Source organism: Botryllus schlosseri, chromosome 13, assembly GCF_051294905.1.
Source record: "Botryllus schlosseri isolate E-star chromosome 13, Bs_hap1, whole genome shotgun sequence".
Classification (NCBI taxonomy): domain Eukaryota; kingdom Metazoa; phylum Chordata; class Ascidiacea; order Stolidobranchia; family Styelidae; genus Botryllus; species Botryllus schlosseri.
Genome location: NC_137248.1, coordinates 10,710,022 through 10,719,723, shown reverse-complemented (window position 1 = coordinate 10,719,723; position 9,702 = coordinate 10,710,022). Strand labels below are relative to the sequence as shown.

The 9,702-nt window shown below is 42.2% G+C and overlaps 1 long non-coding RNA gene across 1 annotated transcript in view; it reads left to right on the top strand.

Moving 5' to 3' along the window:
• Nucleotides 1–9,702, top strand: part of LOC145454493 (uncharacterized) — a 426,394-nt gene that overhangs the window by 235,820 nt on the left and 180,872 nt on the right. The gene's annotated exons all lie outside the window — the stretch shown is intronic.

Sequence of the window (9,702 nt, the reverse complement as noted above, 5' to 3'; positions counted from 1 at the left end):
TCGACCATACCGATTTCATTGCACTTCTTAACAATTTTGTTCGGTGATAATGACTTCCAGTGGCGGCTCGTGACAATATCGGGTGGTGGGGCAAGGGCTGCGAGCGACTTTTATCAACATGACGTCACAATGGCGTTTTCCAACGTAAAAAAGTAACTTTATGATGCTCACATGAATTTCCCGACAACAGTGATTTTAACGTAGGTGCCGCGAGAGGTTTGCCGGTGAGCCTTGACTTGAAGTGTGGTAACAAATGTTTTATTCATTTATTTTTTAACAAAGGATTATTTTACAAAATGTACGTGAACTAAGAATCGTCCCTATGCCACGAATCAAGTATCAGGTCATCCTTAGTAGCATGCGTTATGATTTCATGGTATAGTTATAGATTACGCAAATCGATAGACCCTAATTTTTCTAAGCCCGTCCGAAAGTGTTTCGTACACGATCCTGGTGTGTTACGACCACTGAGCTGGTGGTGACGACCAGAGATGGGCGGATTCCAAAATTTCGGGATCCGAATCTATCCGGATCCGGCTGGCAATTGGAAATTCATAGTCCAAAGAAATCCGGCTGGTAAATGTCCAGTTCGGAATCCGAAAAAATCCTGCCAGAACAATGCTAATTAATCATATCACAGCAAAAAAATCCGGCTAAAATCCGACCGTCACCCCAAATTCAAAATCCGTATCCAGTCCGGCCAGGTAAAAAAAACATTGAAATCCTGCTCCGGCTCCTGAACCGGACTGTGGCCATCTCTGGTTACGACCAGGTGATAATAGGCAACCAAAGGGGAGGCACCCGGCGTACGATTGGATCAATAGACTGGACAACTTCTACACCTCTCATTTTCGCTCTAAAGCAGTGGTTCTCAACCTTTTTTGACACGCGCCCCCCTTGGAGATGGTCAAAAAATTCGCGCCCCCCCTGACCCCCTTGCATTTATCGTCATGTCAAAAAGAGCACATCATCTAATACAGAGGTGGGCAACGTTTTTGATAATCATGGCCGCATTTCGATTTCTTATGTAGCGTAAGGCCGCATTCCAGGGCATAGCCGCAATGAACGATCTGGACGCAAAATACCTATGGTAAACTGTCCATATCCATTCCCGGTGAACTCCGGACATCTACTTTTCACAATGGCCTATTGTACGCACCGAAATCGCGAGTGTTAATGTTATGAATAGTTGCCGGGAGGTGCATATTGTCGCGCGGCGCGCGAAAATTTTTCAGGGCCGCGAACGAATTGTTATTTCTTGCCAGTTCCCATTCCTGCTCAGATTAAGAAGGGCGCTACTGCATTAAAATCGAAAAATGAAGTCTTGTGGAATTGCGCAGAGGGCGAAGAAAATTTCAAGATTAATTAAAATCTCTCGAAAATGCGGGAGTGAATTCGTAATTGCAATTTGCATGTCTACGGCCGCCAACACATACTAATTGAAATAGGCGTCGACGGCCGCTCCAATTCCCCTCTACGGCCGCAGGCTGCCCACCCCTGATCTAATAGTATACATAAGGTCTATCTTACGCCAATTTTGAATCTGCATTCCAGTTGTTGAGTCTTTTACATTGCTGACAAATTTCTCCAAACTTGTTTGAAAATAACAAAAAAACATTGAACAAGACACCCATTAATTAATTTCATGGTAGGTCACCCCGAGACTAATCCTGATGCTGGTAGTGAGTACAGAGAGCAAGGCGTCGTTCCGTCCTGCCAGGCTAAATTTCATCAGTTTTGGAAATTAATTAAATTGTATTGATTTAGAGTAGCCTAATTGAGGGCGAAACCGGGCAACCTATGTTGCATCTAAGTCTGTCTTAGGCAGTGCAGTTCGCAAGCTACTAACAAGAGCTGCCCGGCGCGACAAGCTTTAGGCTACTGTCAAAGCTATGAAGCAATAAATGACTTACACGTGGGAATTGCTCTCTATATCTCCAAAGAATTTCAAAAACTTGCTCAAATGAAGTTGAAATCAGACTATACTCCGTTGAGCGCGGTTGCTAGAGTTTGTATTTTGCAAACTTTCTTGAATATGGAATAAATTTCATCTTCATTAATCGTCTTCTCATAATGGATGTGAAACACATGTTCAGACACGTACAATTTATACTGACTTTGTCAATTTCTCGCGCCCCCCCTATACTGACTTCGTCAATTTTTCGCGCCCCCCCTGAGAGCCTCCCGCGCCCCCCAAGGGGGGCGCGCCCCCCAGGTTGAGAACCCCTGCTCTAAAGGCAACTGCGTAAACTACGTACGGAGCAAAGATTCAATACGATTCGTGTTCGCACTTGACTTGACCTGACTCATTCCAATGACTAGAACTCGAGAGATTGCGTAAGCCTAACTGGAAAGGTCAACGAGTTCGGACACATACGCAATTGTTATCTCATAGATTGGGCCTGTCATATTGAATCCAGAACATCAATTTGAATGGTCTTTGAAGAACTAAGGACAGCAGTCTCGGAACATCATAGGACATTTTGGCCTTGAAACTGGAGACTGTGACACAACACATACGGCTTACAGTCTATAAGTCTGCTGCGAAATCGCCGTTGGAAAATATACTAATCAATAATGATGACTTTTTCATACCTGCTAAACATGTCCATTCCCATTACACGAGATCTTCGTCTAAAGGAAACGTCTACTTACCCCAACCCAATAGCAACCTAACTAAGAGATCTATCGACTACTCGGGACCTATCATCTGGAATGCATTACCATCACATATCCGTGAATTGCCTTATAATAGATTCAAAAAAGCCCTACTTGATCACCTCTTGTCGTTACACTAACACTGTTGCCCTACCTCGCCCAGACATTGCTTCATTGATCATTTGCTACCATTGTTTAATTTTTTTTCTATTTTCCTTTTTTAACTAAACATTTTTTACAGCCAGACTGTTCTGAGTCAAGTGTACCTGTTTGATGCTGGTGTGATCAGACTAGATGACCTTCATGGTCTTATCGATCATTCCTATCTAATACCGAATACTGTGCACGCATATTTTCTGTACCACCATCACTGCCGTTTGTTATGTATTTTGGTTTGATGAAAATAAAGACTCTCTCTCTCTCTCTCTCTCAATAAATACATGAATAAAAACTTAGTATACTGTTACAAGAAATCATCGAGAAGTAGCATACGCAATCTCATAACCCATTCCGGTATGGTACACTGTCAAAATCAATACAAACAGACGAACACCGAACTTTGAGTAAAATAGATCGAGGAATAGGCTGATCGAATGATCAGCTGTTAGCCGACATCGAAAATGAAATAGCTATCGCATTTGACAGGGGATTGTAAGCAAATGGTTTGAAGGCCACAATTTCACAGTGAAATGGACATTGGCGAACATAAAATTATGTGAATATTTGAATGCAAACCGAGAATCTTGGTCAGCTGTTTCATGCGATCATCGAGATATACCATTGGAAATATCATCACCGATCTCGTTATGGAACGCAGACTATAGATTAGCACAGACCGACACCGGCTATTGCGTGAGATCCGCAATGACGTAGGTAGGCTAAGTATCAGATCAGCGCGCATCTCTACCATACTCGACCTCGAAAACGAAATAACTGCCTCAATCATTGAGTGTCAACTTTAAGACTTGGCACCGTGTTCGATACTAAAATCCAGACATACCGTGCGAAAGCTCATGACAGATCTAGGTATGGAACATCGTTGAAATCAATAGAGACCAATAACGGCTTTTGCGTAAATTTGTTGGCGATAAATGAAGAGTCAGCTCTTACTCGACTTTGGAAACGAAATTACCACCCACATAGCTCAGTGACAAACTTAAAACTTGTTACAGCGGTCGATACTAACACTTATCGTGCCAAATGTCATGACCGATCTCGGTATAGAACATCGTCAAAATCAATGGAGACCACTACCGGCTTTTGAGTAAAATCTGTTTGCTTTACTATGTACATGTACATGATAGATCAGCACACACTGAACTTCGGAAACGGAATTACTACCATTATCTTTAAGTAGCAAGCCTGAAACTTGGAGCAGTGTTAAATACTACCTTCACGACATATCATACCAAGTTTCAAGAAATATCATGGTGCGAAACACCGTCAAAATCGACCTATTCCAGCAAAGGTCGACTCAACGCATATTACGGTAACCGAGTTCAGATATAGATACGATTGTTACATCACACCTTAGGGGCGAGCAAGCATATTTGCCCCGGTTGCTCGGCCATTTTACGAATAGGAGAGAGTAAATCACCGTTTCTTTATTGTGCGCGGCTTTGAGAGAATAGATAGTGAAAGCTTGTTATGAGCGCTACCGGGGCAAGCCCCGGCTAGGCATTCACAAAGCGAAAACACAGAAGAGAATTCGATTTTCGCAGAGACTTCGCTATGTATGGGCGTTTGCAAGCGAAAGCACAAGAAGAACGCGGGTTTCGCTGTGATCTCGGTATATATTGATTGCTGTGCGTCTATAAATGGTTAAATTGTTATTGAACAGAATTTTAGGTGGGGCAATGCCCCAGTTGCCCTATAGAACGAGCCGCCACTGATGACTTCGGAAATGTGTTATTTCCAGTAACGTTCGTAGCATTTAAACTGTGCCTGGTATGCTCAAACACGGCCAAACAAGGTTTCACGGCTTCCTCAGTGGAAAATAGTATCAAAACTATAATTCTCGTCAGTAAATTAACTTTCAGTTGCGAGGACCGCATAATTTCAGTACTCGAAAAAATCGTCTTTTACTACTCGACTCGAATCATTAAAATTACTACTCGATTCAGATTCGAGTACTCGAATCATTTTGCCCAGCCCTAGTTGTGAGTAGGTCCAAATCATTGTTGTCACTTTTCAGTTTTGAGTTCAATTCGGTTCAATCCACGTCTTTCAACTCTGCTCGAGTGATATAGAGTGGCTCGCATTCTAAACATCGTGATTTTCCTCAGTCCTAACAGTTTCTGGCCCTCTTTTCCAAGTATCAGGACTGATAAACGTTATACCAATAATGTGGTGTGCAGGGCTGTGGAGTCGGTAAATTTCACCACCGACTCCGGCTCCGACTCCGACTCCACACATTTTCAATATACCGACTCCGACTCCGACTCTGACTCCTGAGTCTTCGAACGTACCGACTCCGACTCCGACTCCGACTCCTGGGTCTTTAAACGTACCGACTCCGACTCCCGACTCCGACTCCGACTCCTGCAATATTACCAATTTACTTCGAAAATGATATGCCACATTGTCGGTTGAATGACTATCATACAACCATTAAACATATTCAAACATATGAATAACGGTGGCATGCTAAATTGTTTCATTGTGGAACAGCTCGAATTATCCACTATGCAATTAACATGAAAGAAAGATTTGCTAAATATCCTTCCCTTTTCAAGTTTTTATAACGTGGACTCTCTAATATCCTGAAATGTATGAATCATTCAAATATGGCAGATATCCAATAATGTATGATAAAATGTAGATAAAAAATCTAAGTGTAGCTCTTGTGTATGAGGTAGCAACTAATAAAAGAGATTGAACTTACTAATTTTGTCATTGCACACTATCCTGATTACAAGCACACACACTCTAACTGCTAATAGACATTGGTCATAAATGGAATTTAGTAAAGTAGTCAAAGACCATAGCCTATGTCTAGTCTACACGTACTTAATCAAGTATTCAAGGATTGGGACTTGCAGTCTTTCTTAATCATTTGTTCGACCGAAACACCTAAGCTACACTACAAATATTTTTCATTTTGTCAAGCGGGAAGCATCGTTTGGTCATATTTACATCATTTTTACAATTTTACAAAACCAGTCGATGCATTTGCTCTTTCACAGTATCATGGTATAATTCCAAGAATTGCATCAATTTCGACTGCATCGCGAAAACGCATTTTGCGATTTTCTTCCCCTGTGCAACCGAGTTGTAATTAATGTAGTAAGTAATGTCTAATTTTATCTATATCAGGGGTGGGCAACTTTGTCGGCCAAAGGGACACATGAGATTTACGAACCATTGCGCGGGCAACTGGAATGTTGATAACCTTGTTTTAGTCGTCCGATAGGAGCAAACCGAATTAGGTAACATTGCAAACAATAGTTACGCTCTAAAATTGCTAATATGTCATGCAACTGTGCAGTGCGCAATCACGCCCTTGTCGCGCGAAGCGCGAAATTTTTTTGCAATATAATGTCTGAATTATATCAATAAATATGTTGCTAACATACATTGGGGGTCGCATTTGTATACCACTGGGCTCATTTGGCAAGGACAGGATTATTCGATGTTTAGACATAGCAAAATCGACGGTATCAGTGAACATGCCTCTATCATTTTGTGCAAATGTTTTGTCGACGATCTCGCTGCGAGTGCACAAGCGAAGCCGTATCTCCTTTTTGCGAATATAGTTAGACTCAATTCTGTGAATGATATGTATTTATAATTTCAGAAGGGGGCTCAAATAGGCCTACTGAATGCAAGAAATCTAGTGACAATGAATCACGCGAAGTACAGAGAAAAATTTCAAGTCAAATAAATCAGCTATGAAACATTCTACTTTATGGTCATATACGAAGATCTGGGATAAATGTGGCTGGCCCCTGGATACGTCAATGCGTCAGAACTGTTGTTTTAGTCATCATCAAATTTCGCGGTCATGCTAATCAAATTTTGGTTGGCCTTGCAATTGTACCTGATGTCATAAATAATTTCGAGAATTACCTCACAGGCCACACCTAACCTTCTCGTGTGCTAAATTTGGCCTGTGTGCCATGGGCTTGCCGCACGTGATCTGTATGGTTATTAATAACAGCGATTGGTAGTACATAAAAATTATATTGAAAATTCTTTGAAAGCAAATGTTTTCATGATAGAGAAGTTGGAGTCGGAGTCGAAGTCAGGGTCATTCTCACAAACTCCGACTCCGACTCCAGTGTGTATTTTCCCACCGACTCCGACTCCGACTCCGACTCCAGCTATTATAGTTTTCACGACTCCGACTCCGACTCCATCAAGCGAAAATTACCCAGACTCCGACTCCGACTCCACCGACTCCGACTCCGACTCCACAGCCCTGAACTTAACTGTTCTTGAAGTTACATCAAATGTCTGTCTTGGCCGTCCTAGTCTTGAGTCATGCAAAATGACTCCAGTACATGTCGTGTCAATGCAAAAATTGACTCGAGTCAACTCAATTTACGCATTTGAATAAATGACTCGAGTCATCAAAATATCGCGATTCGTTTTGAATTGGCAACCCCTGGTCTAGGCCGACTTGTATACTAGTCTGATAAATGAGCTAATGAGGCTTGTCAGTTGTCAATTCAATAAATGCGAGGAATTGAGCAGGGTCTCAATTATAAAATGTTTACTGATCAGACGAATTTCACGCAGCGATTAGCCTACTTGACAAATAACGAGATTTTGCAGTATAACCGAAAATATAATGAGCGCATGCGCTACTTATAACGGTGTGAGCGTACCGCTACCTGGCATCGGCCCGAGTTCTGACTTTGCCCTGTTGCCATCAGCTCATGCGGAGTCATGCCATTTCTAATGAGGTCCCTGCATTTTCCATTCAATGTGCGATATCCTGACAACATATTTAGCAACTTTCTAATTTAATTCTTAACCAACATTTGTTACATCCAGACTATGTAGATACAAGTGCTGCACCTGTTTGACGCGGGCGTGAACTCTGATCAGATAGCTCACCTCCAACGTCGATCGCGAATACTCTGTATGTACAGTGCATGCGTATTTTCTGTACCCCCATTATTGCTTTTTATTTGTTATGTATTTCGGTTGAATGAAAATAAAGAATCTCCGTCACCTCTCCTTGCATAGGGTTATGCTTAATGGACGAATCACTAGACCAGTGCTTTTCAACCTTTTTGAGCTTCATTCGCACTTTTTTTGTAAAATAAATTTCATTCGCACAAACTAACCGAATATTGATATACAAAAAGAAGATGAAAATACAACATTTATTTGCTCAGATGTGCAACAAATTAGCTACTATGTATCTTAAGCTATCAAGTGCCTCATGAAAAATGCTATACTATTTTCGCTCGTTTTGATTTCAGCTATTTCACTAAAACCCTTCTACTAGTTAACTAGTGCTTGGATGGTCAGGTCTTAAAGCAGGGGTCACCAACACGCGGCCCGCGGGTCGCATGAGGCCCGTGATGTCATATTTTGCGGCCCGGGATCTGTTTTCAGAAGAACGCCCAGTACTGAAATTCATTTCTGTTTAAAAATATTGTCGACGTTGTTCAAAATGTTCTATTCTCCCTTTAGAAACGCGAAACCCCCTCCTTAAACGTGAAACCCCATCGTTTTGAAATGGCCCTTCAGACCCTAATACTCAGTTGCAATTCAATAAGTCGTATTATCAGTGTTGCGCCTTGCGCGCGGCCAAATAACGAAAGGCGTGCTACCAATTAGCGAGATTCGTCATTGCGCATTGCACTGCAAATGTAATATGACACGAGCGACACGATCTCCCGCTGAGATAATTGCGAAATCAGGTCATTTATTGCCGCGCGCTCGGCAATCGCTGCTAGCCTGATTTATCGCGTCTCCAACAAGCCTAGTTCCGCTGGCTTGAATAATCGCATCTGCAATTGGCCCTGTGTGCACGATATCATCGCTGGTCTACACAATCGCATCTGCATTGGCTTGGTGCGCACGATATCAGAGCTGGCCTGCACATGCACAATCGCATCTGCAATAGGCCTAGTATACGAAAGATATCGCTAGCCTAACTACCGCGTCTTGGGCCTACCATACCTTGGCCGGGGCTATACGTAAGACGCATTGGTCAGTGCGCGTATTTTATTGTTCGATACCTTGATAAGCACGGGTATTCAATTGTTCACGACAGATCAGGGAGTCGCTAATTAACAGCTCTTTCGGACTCGTCGACAAGCATATCATACGCGTATAATCATCAACACGAGGATGTTGTATAATCATTATTTACGCATGTACTTAACCCTAATGAATTGATGCTATATTACCACGGCCGTAACTGCCGCACCCCAAACCCAATTTATGCAATATTTTCAAAAATATTTCGCGCTAGGCGCAATTTCAAGTCGCCAAATATCTTGATTATTGGGTGCTCTTCCCCCAAGAAAAAATACGCAAGATTTATAGAAATGGGCATATCGGCGTTGGCCATTACCGCGGCACGAAGCACAAAGACATATAAACGTTTTAGGCCATGAAACATGCGACTCCAAGAAGTGTGCCAGAACGATCGCAGCGAGACAAACACACAAGACAAATACCATCCTGCAGGAAAAAATTATATGCCAGTGAAGAAATACCAATCCGAAACCGTGTGATCTTTCAGTCTAGTACGTTTGAGCGATTCTATATGTTTGATATAGCAGACAGGAGGTCACGAAATAACATCATATAACGAAGTCATACCAACGGGTCCGCCCGCCCGAAGATGTTCAATCATTATTTACGGACTGTACAGTTTCAAAGACACCTCACTCAGCTCTACCGGTAAAACTCATTACGTGAAAAGAGAGGACAAGACATTGATAGCAATATATAAGCAATTCCCGATCTTATTGACCGATTTTATCATGAATTATCGAAAATTTTCGCGCTTTGCGCTGGCTCACTGAAGTTCGGTTTATCACCATATGGGGGCCCAGGACCAACGTTTTGGGGGGGCTG